The following is a 9,965-nucleotide window of genomic DNA, read 5'->3' as shown; positions in this document are numbered from 1 at the left end:
TGTGTGCTCCTGATCGAATCTCAGGGGGTGGGGTGGGGTGGTCATGATCAATAGTGGCTCCTTTCAAGAGAGGCGAGTGCATACAGTAGTGGGCAATGAACTGTATCTCAGGCTAAGGGATGACCAGCGGTCCATGTAGACAATTAGGTTCAGAGGAAGAGGTCATCAAAGGAGGGGTATTCATGGAGGGACAGGAGGAGTTGGTCAGGCGCGGGGTGCGATTCTCAGAGACAGAGTCATGCGGGAGGGGAGGGCTCATGACTTGTACATGTGAGAGCGGGGGCAGTCAGGGTGCATGGGCGAAGCTTGCAGGGTCAGGGAAGTGTGCCGATGATCGATCGTGAACTAGGAGACCATGATACCTAAAATGGCTGTCGTGTACGTGTGTGCATGGGTCTATGCTAGCGGGATAACACAGTCAGTGTTTTAGCGATATCCGTTCTGCTTACAACAAGGGGTACAGTGAACACAAATGAACGCCGCTTATGTGTATATACAATGCCAATTTCAACAGATGTACATGTTTACGTTGGGCTCTGTTCCTATATGAGAGTTGACATGCTTTAAACTGTGGCATCTGATCCATTTGTCCCTGAGGGGCTCTACTCAGGTGTTTTAATGTGGGCCTCCCATTAGGTGGGAGCAATGTTCGGGGCAGTTGACGGTTGGTCCAGTCTCACACATTTATTCATCAAAATCCAAAATTTCCTTTGGTCTTTTGATTTTATGATTTCCTGTGCAGATTCCCAATGCTGCTCTTCCTCCAGCCTCTAGTAGGTGAATCTTGCTTTCCTGTAGTTGATACCTTCCCTTGGAGGGATTTGTATTCAATGGTATCACGGGTGCCTCTATGCAGTATGCTGTTTAATTTGCGTTTTATTATCACTATTGTTTGTTTGTATCCGAAAAGACGTTGGGTTTTTGGTGGGGGTTGATATGGCCCAATCACTGTCCTAGTTGCTAAGTTTTCTCTTAGATCTTCCACTGCCGTTTCCCATGACATTGGGGTCAATGGATCGCTTTGTTCTTGCATTAATTTATCGAGGAAAAGGTCCACCGTCTCGTTGATCACTTCCTGGTGATCTATAGTCCACCATACTATTTTTAATTTATCTTCTTTCCCAATCAGAAAGGATGCTGGGCGAAGGAATTGTGAGAGAAGCCCTTTGCAAGTGAGGATAGCGTGGTCGCTTGCCAATGAAAATATTGCAAAAAATTCTGGACTGCTTGGAAGTGAGCGATCAAGACCCAAATATATTCCTAGAGTAGTGGTAGATTATACTAGGTTTCTGGCGCCACTGGGAAAGTTACTCCTTTCTAATATATGCGTAGTTGGGTAATAGTTTAAACGGTGCTACGAGGAGAAGAGAACCACTTCCCTCTTCTAGTTAGGCTAAGCCACAGACATTTGTTGCTCCCTAGCACACGTAAGGAATTTATACAGTCAAATACAGGTGTTTCCACATTACATTTCATACAGCAATACACTAAAGAAAAATTTTCAAGATCCTTTTGTTCAGGGTTTTGTCGTTGTTTAATGAGGAGACGTCACAGCCAACACGTGTTTCGTCGTACTGGAGAATGTAACCCCCGACTTTTTCAAGGCTGTTTAAAGAAAATTGTAATGTTGTAGTACATTGCTACTGATTAAAACAGTCAAATTAAATTAAACAAATTGCTTGTCTTATGTGATAAGATGGTAGTGCGGCCGGGTTGATACTCGAAAACCTGTAAACCTGAGCTGGACCGATAGGCGGGGCGTTCAGGAAGTGACGTCTGCCAGTTACAGGGCAGGACCTCCGATGTAAATACATGGCGCCAGTCCGGAGCTTTCAAACTGCCTCTTACTCGAAGCAGAAGGGACTTATCATAATCCCCGCTAAGAACACGCCGGAAAGGTAAGACCCGAATAACGGGAGGCAAGCACTGCTAACGCGAGCATGAGAACACACTCTGCAGTGTAAACGAAGGGGAATGTGGAAACACCTGTATTTGACTGTATAAATTCCTTACGTGTGCTAGGGAGCAACAAGACCCAAATATAGCCCAACGTGGCCTTCTGAAGCATGAAACGAGCGTGTAGGCAGTAGGCAAGTCAGATTGAGATCTTCAGTTCAAAATGTGAAAGCCTAATTGATTTAGATAAGCTGCTTCTTTTGTACCATGGCCGCCTTTCCGTTGATACTGACAACTTACATCTGGAATAGCCCACATTTGTTCAACCAATGAAGTTAAAGGAGAATCCATGTCTGATTCTATGAGGTTGGCATTAAAATCTCCTATTATTAACCGCAGATCATTTGGAAACTGAGGGAGAAGGACCCTCATAGCAGGGAGCATTTTACTTGCTTCACGTTTGATTCTTAATGAAAAATAAAATAAATTGGGAGATTCTGGAAGGTCAGACATACTGCCTTGGCAAAGTAACCGGCAATCTTAAAAGGAAGAATTGACACACCTCTAGTGGATACAATAGTAGTTATAGTATAATTACTTTAGAGGGCCACAAGACACTGCACACTTGCTAGCTTACAAATCAACAAATTTTTCTATACATATGAGGGTTGCAGCCTGTTGCTTACCACTCACTCAGATCCAACAAGTAATATTTATTTGCAGATTAATTAAAATCATTGCAATGTACATAAAATGTCTGGGTAAAAAAACACATTTACAAGTGAAAATAATTGATGCATTATTAAGATTTCATCACTTTACAAAATAGAATCCACTATTAAGATAACTTCAAACCATTTTGCTCTTATAATAAAGAAAACGCTCCCAGGAGGAGCACCCGGCCCAAATGGCATACCAACACAGATATACAAAGCATCCACACATAAACGGCCACACTGCTGTCCACCCTATTTGAGGCAACCAGAATGGGTGGGATCATTCCTGGCGAGGATCTCTACTTGTCCCCATCCACAAAAAAGGCTTGCGGGCTGACCCCGACAATTACTGGACAATTACTGGATGATTGCCCTTCTTGATGTGGCAGGGAAGGCATATGCAAGTGTCCTACTGCAAGAACTGATTACCTGGGTGGAAGATCGTAAATTAATACCCTTCACACAAACCGGATTCCAAACGGGCTGCCACATCGAAGATACTTTGATCTGCCTAGTTCACATGATTGAATTTACACTCGCTACCAAAGGAAAATCGCTATATCTGGGCTTCATTGATTTCTAAAAAGCCTTTGACAGCGTTGTTCGCCCCAAACTTTGGGAAAAATTAACAAAATGGGGCATCCAGGAGCCCCTCCTGAAAGCTCTCATAAAGAGTTTTCTCGAGATGGTCAACCACCAATAAAATCATGACTAACAGAGGCTTAAAGCTGGGATGCATATTGGCTCCTTTACTTTTCAATCTATATCTAGCAGACCTGCCCGTGAGGCTGGCCGTCTCTTGAGCATTCCCAATACAAATTGAATCCACTAAAATTCAATCGATGCAATTTGCTGACAACACGATCCTCCTCGATCAAACCCAGATGGGCCTTCAAAGACTTTGATTCTCTGGCCCGGTATTGCAAAGCAAACGCTTTGGAGATCAACATCACCAAAACTAAGGCATTGATAGTCTCGCGCTCACGAGCCAGATAGCACTCTCGGGACATTGAAGGGAAGTCAATAGAGACAGTGACCGCATACAAGTATCTGGGAGTTTGGATGGACCACAAAGGGAGACCGGAGCGCAGCATATCACCGCAATGCAGGGAGTGGCCCGTAGCTTGGAGGAGGCTTTTGTAAGAACTGAGAAAGCCCTTCACTCTCCAGATTTTTCACAGCTAATTAGGGGGATAGGCGCCAAATTTTTGCCGACAATAGCCTTTGGCGCCATTACCTTTAAAGACAAAATGCTCACCTGACTTGACAGAGCACAGTCAATGTGCTTTCGCAGAGTGTTCCACCTACCCAACTCGACCTCTCATGCCCAAATCCGAAGGCAGTTCTCTTTGTCATCCCAACATTGGGTAATGAAAGCAAGATTTATTGCCTATTGTTTAAAAAACAAAAAGGCTTGTGACTTCACATTAAAGATCTGCATATGGTCTTTGTTAAATTACCTTAGCACTCCCTGGAACCAATTTTTAACATTCTGCCTGGACGCACTAGAGGTTCAACATATAGACAAGCTCACTGCCCATAGGGCCGATTACAAAAATCCTGACCAAACAAGCAAAGATCTTGTCACTCAAACATGATGCTCTAAACGTGAAGAATCTCTCTCATGGCAGTTGAGCGTCTAAACTCTATGGCCTTAAAACCCTAGCACACTATTCGTCATCATCCTTGAAAACACGTGTGAAACACCATCTAATGAGATTACGTTTTGGCTAATCCCGTTGATGGCGTATAAGTATGGCCGGAGATTCAAGGAAAATGTGCCCACACAGTGCTGTTTCTGAAGAGCGGGGAAGAAAACTTAATACACATCCTGTGCATCTACAGAACTTTACTCCCTTTACAAACTTTTTTGCTGCATCCAATTTGGCGAATCCTGAACGTAAGGACATGCCAAGAAGCTCTAAATCAGTATATGAGGGGCGACTCAGCTCAGATGGCCGCCCGCTTTATAAAATTCATGTCTGAGATTAATTCCCTGTTACCAGAAGATGATGCCCAAGAATCTTTGCCCTACCAGCTATGACCCCCCTTGCTCTCACAAACACCTTTTTTTAAATAGAATATGGACAGTGTTTTTAACCTTGTTTTGTCTGAATTGCAACGATTTTAATTAATTGTGCAAATAAAATACTTTGTACTTTGTACTTGTACTTTACAAAATACTGTAGTCTAAAAGAGGTGATAGTCCATCAAGTGCTCCAAGAATTTTGATGACATTTAGCATGAACTATAAACGGGTTCATGCTAAATACTTAAAAAACATAAAAGCTGTAAAAACCGCTTATCTCACCCTAAGGATTAATAAAGCCGCCCACTCGAGTAAAGAACTATATAAAATAGTTAATGAGTTTACTTCTCCACAAGTGGAGCAGCCGGCATTTTTGCCCACTGCTCAGTGGGTTGACTCGCTTGCAGTCTATTTTGACAATAAAATAAAGACTATCTACTCCACATTTGCTGCCCTTAAACCAGATATTCATCAAATTGGTGAAATCTCTCCCCGCCACCTCTCTTCCCCCTAGCACATTGAGTCTCCATCCATTGTGGAGTTTGAGCCCCCCACCACGGCAGAAGTATTAGAAGCTTTTATGAAGGTGAAATCTGGTTCCCCCTTAGATGCCTTGGTCCTGCGTAAGTGTGATAAGATCTTTCCGTCACTGGTTGGCCCCCTTACCAACATTTTCAATGCCTCTTTTAATTCAGCCTTGTTTCCCAGTTGTTGGAAGGTGGTCCAGATTAAGCCTATTCTAAAAAAAAACAATAGTGACCCTACCACTTTGTCCAATTATAGGCCGATCTCGCTTTTGCCTTACTTCGTGAAGGTACTGGAACATCTTGTTAATAAGCGAGTTTCAACTTTTATAGAGGAACAGAGTCTCTTTGATCCCTCGCAGTCAGGGTTCCGCCCTGCCCACGGGACCGAGACTGCTGTGATGGAGGTAGTGGACAACATTCGTCTCACTCTTGACAGGGGTGAGTCTGCTGTCCTTATCCTATTGGATTTATCGGCTGCCTTTGACACCGTCTCCCACTGCATTCTCTATCAACGACTGTGGGAGATTGGTGTCAGAGGTAAAGCCCGTGCTTGGTTTGAGAGTTATCTTGCAGACCAGCTCACCTATGTAAAGGTTGGCACCCTCGAATCCAGTAGGATCCCCCTCTCTGTAGGAGTCCCTCAGGGATCTATCCTAAGTCCCCTGCTTTTTAATCTTTATCTTACTCCCCTAGCCAACATAATAAAATCTTTTGGGTTTTCAACATTGTCGTATGCAGATGACACTTAGGTGTTGATTACCTGCAGTTTGGACTTTCTTGATACCCGTTCCAAATTCCAGAAATGCATGATCGCGATTAAGGACTGGATGAGTACCAATAAACTCCAACTGAACTGCAGCAAGACAGAAATAGTGATGTTTGGTAAAGCCAAGCAGATATGGTCACAAGATTGGTGGCTGACAGAAATGGTACTCTGCCCAGAGCCTAAGGAGGTGGTATGGGAATCATGATTGAATCTACCCTTTCTATGAAGTCCCACATCAATCTTGTGTCCCATACCTGCTATGGCATTCTACGCAGGCTGCGTAAAATATTTAGGTGGCTTCCCCTTGAGTCTAGGAAACCTTTGATTCAGGGGCTCATTATCAGTCGTTTAGACTATGGTAATGCTCTGTTTGCCTCTATAAATGAATGCCTGTTGACCAAGCTACAAATGGTTCAGAATGCCGCAGCTCGTCTGGTGCTTGGCCTGTCCCCCAGGTCATCAGCCCTGCCTAGACTCAGGGAACTACACTGGCTCCCGGTGCGCCAAAGAAGTCACTTTAAGATACTTAGTATAGTTCATAAGCTTCTTATGGGAATTGGTCCTTCCTACCTAGCAAATAAATTGGTTTGGTATAATCCTCCCAGACTTTTAATATCTAGTTCTAAATGCCTCCTGGTCCAGCCAAGGGCCAGAACCACGAGAAACGGCTGACGGGCTTTTTCCTATTTAGCCCCCCTACTCTGGAACAAACTGCCCCTTCATCTGTCATCCATATCCAATCACTCGGCATTTCGGAAGGGTCTGAAAACATGGCTTTTCCCTAATTAACCTGTGTCACTTCCTTTAATTCATGGTTGCTGTCTCCCTGCTAAGCGCCTTGAGACCTTTTTTGGTGCTATGTGCGCTATATAAGAATTTATGACTTATTGTGGTAAATAAATAATTAATTACCGGTTCTATTTTTGACTATAATCAATAAACAGGTAGCTCAATAAATAAGAGTCAAGATTCGAGGTAGCTGGAGTTGACAGGCTTTAATCAAGCATAAAGGACTGGAACAGGACAGCCTGTACGGGAATGGGATGGCAGGGCCCGGCAGCTGCCGGGGCAGGATCTGGGAATGGTGCGCACATCTTTTAATAACAGAACATCAGTATATATAGTTAAACAAATACATTGCATTCAATACAGTAGGCGTAGCAGTAGGCGGAGTTTGTAACAGTCGCGAAAGATAAGGATAAAGTGGGTGTAACAAGAGGTGTGTACAGGGCGTATACATAGACATGTGATGTAAACGTAACAGAATATGTCATAAACGGGGCGGAAACATGGAGGGGGCTACCTGAGCAGCTGGGACCTTTAACCTAGTGGTGCGTGCAAACTGGCAATGACGTGTTACTAGGGAGAACTGGGGGGCTATGACTTCTGCGCTGGAAGAGGAGACTAAAGTCTGGAGTGTCAGAGCGACATGTACCTAAAGCCTATCTAGTATCTCGTGTTTAGAGAACATGTTGATAGAATCCAAAAGTTATCAGGGTAAAGGCTAACAGACATTAAGACTGGTGCATGCATAATTCTACATGTAGCGCTTGTGCGAGGAATATTATATGAATATTAATACAGTATTTCTCTTACATGGAGACATAAAGGCTAGACCATGACGGAAACTATTGATGCGACTCAGTAGCTTAGGAATGCAGAGAAGGAGGGCTGGACTGATAACTAGAAACATAAGATACTCTTGGCAGACTGGGAGGCAGAGCCAGGCCGAGCCGGGCACTGCGAGGCATGAAGTAAGTGAAGGGTCAGGGATACAGGTGGGGGCTGTATCGCTCCTCGGAGAGGGTTCAGGAAACAGGAGCTGAATCTGAGTCCGGGCCCTTTTGAGGCCTAGAAACGGGGATAATTCAATGAATTAACGTGCACACTGTAAAATGTGGCAAAGTAGGTTTACATAGGCCTAATACTCATTGTTTTCACGAAGACTGGAAACTGGCATACTAGAGATGGACACAACTGTAATTGCGTCTTTAATCGATCAGAGGGGAAATACATGCATATCGATCATGCACATATAACATGAGATGGGGAACACGTAGGCACATACAACATGGCAAAATTTACTTTTCCACATTCCCTCCTTGTGCCCTACGTTTCCATCAGGAAACATCAATACTCATGATACCATCTATCATTTCATATAGCATCATTTGCTCGTCTCGAATTGTCTTGGAACGGGATTTAGGACTAGGAATACAAGAGGTAGCACAAATGCCGCAAATCGCAGGGCCACATTGTATACAGAGGCAGCAACTGAATATGATCATTACTGCAATACCTAGAAATGACAATACTTTCCATCCCCAGGCAGATATGATACTCCAGAGCCAACCGGACCATGTCCAGGTGCCTGGATTCTGGTGTAACTGATGGGCAATTTTGTGAAGTCTGGTTATAGCTGAATAAACAGACGGCGCGTTATTAGGAATGAAAATGCAGCAACTAGATCCGATGACTCTACATGCTCCTCCTCTATCGGCCAGTATGACGTCAAGAACGAGACGATTTTGGAGCACGACAAATCTCATAGCAGATTGCTCTTCGGTTAAGTTACCTAGAGCAGAAGTAGTCTCATTCACTACTGCTTCAAGGGTTCTGGTTAACCTACGGATTAGCTTACTATTCTGGACAGGTCCTATAAAGAAGAAGAAACTTTTATTAAAGTCTTGATATTGTTCTAGGGTAGTTTCAGTTTGATCGACTATTGGGGACTCAATCTCCCTTCTATGTCTGACGTGTACTAGATGTGTGTTTCTGTGATAATGTGATGGGGCTAGAAAAACTGGTGGCAGTAGGAAGGCAATGTAACATGTTCCATCCCAATCGAGGGGCAGACGAACATATGCGGTCTGACCACAAACAAAATAAGAATGACGTGAAGCTTTGAAAATAGATTTCCCACTGTCACTATACTTGACAGTAGTAGTACAATCACTATGTCCTACATGTGCGGAACCATTCTTTCTGACACATAATTCGCCTTTGACTGGTAGTACTGAAATAGCAGGTAAGTCTGGAGTAGTATCAGACTGAACATTCAGGACCATGAAATTCGAAGAATAATTACCTAAATTGTAAACTTCATTTTCTAGATCTAACCCTGTTCTATGGGGGAGACCTTGCTTGTCTGGAAAACATGTTCTATTCAGAAGGGACATATCATTGGAGGATGACGTTAACGTGGACCATGCTCCACACGAACCATTATGTGAAAACGGATAAGGAAAGAGTGGCAGAACTCCCTTCGGTGTCTGGAAAGGGGGGAGTCGACCACACACCCAACAATTAGTGGCATTGCTGGTCTGGTGTGAATAGTGTAACATTCTGATGAATGTATTATTTCTCATAGCAAGATGATAGGATAGCTCGTGAGGAGGCAGATCACTAAAGGTGTGCTCTACTGTAGCATTAGAAAACTTATTTACATGAGAAATTGGAAAACATAAATGCAATGCATAACTTGTGCAGGTAACCATCAAACTTAGAAACAATAAGAACTTAGAAAAACGATACATCGGATAGAGTTTTGACTAACTCTCTCACTATGGGGTCTATCTCATACATGTCAGGGACCTGTCTAACCGTTTCACCCGAGGGGGACTTAGACAATTAAACTGGCTGACTTATTTTACTAGACCGGAGCTTTAACTTATACTCCTGTTGCGGAGTTGCCTCTAACAGGGGAGGCTTGAATTCAGAGTCAATTTTTAGGCAGTCCTTAGAAATGGAACAGTCTTTAGAAATGTCATTAAAAGTCTTTTTTCGGATTCCATGGAATTTCTTGGTATGCGACAGATGGACCCATCCCTTGCGGCCTTCCAACTTCACGGCCGTACGGGTGGTCAGAAGAACAAGTCGCGGCTCCTTCCAACGGGGCTCCAGTGGACTTGAACGATCAAAGTTCCTGACCAGTACTAGGTCACCTGGAATGACCTCATGCGGTTTCACTTCAGTATTGTCTGGAAATGCGGCGGCAACCTGTGAACGACAAGAGTGTAGGGCAGACATCA

This window comes from Lissotriton helveticus, chromosome 8 (genome assembly GCF_964261635.1).
Source record: "Lissotriton helveticus chromosome 8, aLisHel1.1, whole genome shotgun sequence".
Classification (NCBI taxonomy): Eukaryota; Metazoa; Chordata; class Amphibia; order Caudata; family Salamandridae; genus Lissotriton; species Lissotriton helveticus.
Note: the sequence above shows the minus strand (reverse complement) of the source record.